Source organism: Chinchilla lanigera, unplaced genomic scaffold (assembly GCF_000276665.1).
Source record: "Chinchilla lanigera isolate Chin_1 unplaced genomic scaffold, ChiLan1.0 scaffold00050, whole genome shotgun sequence".
NCBI classification, from domain to species: domain Eukaryota; kingdom Metazoa; phylum Chordata; class Mammalia; order Rodentia; family Chinchillidae; genus Chinchilla; species Chinchilla lanigera.
In genome coordinates this window covers 12434466-12435286 of record NW_004955451.1, presented here as the reverse complement: position 1 = coordinate 12435286, position 821 = coordinate 12434466, and the positions used below count along the sequence as shown (strand labels likewise).

General features: G+C 52.4%; 1 long non-coding RNA gene across 1 annotated transcript in view; it reads right to left on the bottom strand.

The window, feature by feature from the left end:
* Positions 1-480: 480 nt before the first annotated feature.
* LOC106149635 overlaps positions 481-821 on the bottom strand; it is a 5250-nt gene continuing 4909 nt past the window's right edge. Inside the window, exon 2 of the long non-coding RNA XR_001235947.1 lies at positions 481-761. This is a non-coding gene — a long non-coding RNA (uncharacterized LOC106149635). The remainder of the gene's footprint in view (positions 762-821) is intronic.

Sequence of the window (821 nt, the reverse complement as noted above, 5' to 3'; positions counted from 1 at the left end):
ATCCTCCTGCTTCAGCCTCTGCAGTGCTGGGACTACAGGCATGCACCACCACACCCAGCTAATTTGGGGTTTTAAAAAAATTATTGAGTTGGGTATGGTGGTAAATGCTTGTAATCCCAGCACTCAGAGGCTGAGGCAGGAGGATCACCGTGAGCTCGAGGCCAACCTGGGCTACATAGCGAGACTGTAACTTGGTGGACAGAGGGTGGAGAAGGCGAGAGACCAGCAGAGACCACCAGACTCGGGTAAAGGCGACATGCGTGGAGTTTCTTGTGCCTGGGCAGAGGCAGGCAGAGGCAGGAAGACCTTCTGTAGGGAACAAAGAGAAGCAGGCCCCCTCTGTAGGGATGGAAAGAAAGTGGGGACAGGGGCTGGGGATTTAGCTCAGCGGCAAAGCGCCTGCCTGGCAAGCGCAAGGTCGTGAGTTCGGTTCCCGGTACTGGAGAAAAACCAAAAAAAAAAAAGAAAAAACAAAGCGGGGACATTCGCCAGGGAGATTTTAATGCACATCTGTGGTCAGAGTTCTCCGGCTGTCCTATGTCTCAGTGGACAGTCCTTGAAGTGTCTGGTGTAAATTTTTGCGTGTCTCCAGATGTCCCCAGCTGTCCCAGCTCCTGCAGAATTCCTTGTCCTGTCCTGTCTCCTTTATGTCACCCAGTGCTTGCCAATGACAGCTTTGGTACTGAGCTGAGCTTCCTGCTGGGAGTAGTGCCTCTGCTGGCATGCAGGCCGGAGGCTGGGAGAGTCACATTACAGAGACCCTGTCTCAAAAGAGAAAGAAAGAAAACGGAAAAAGAATCACTGAGTAATGCTAGGCACAG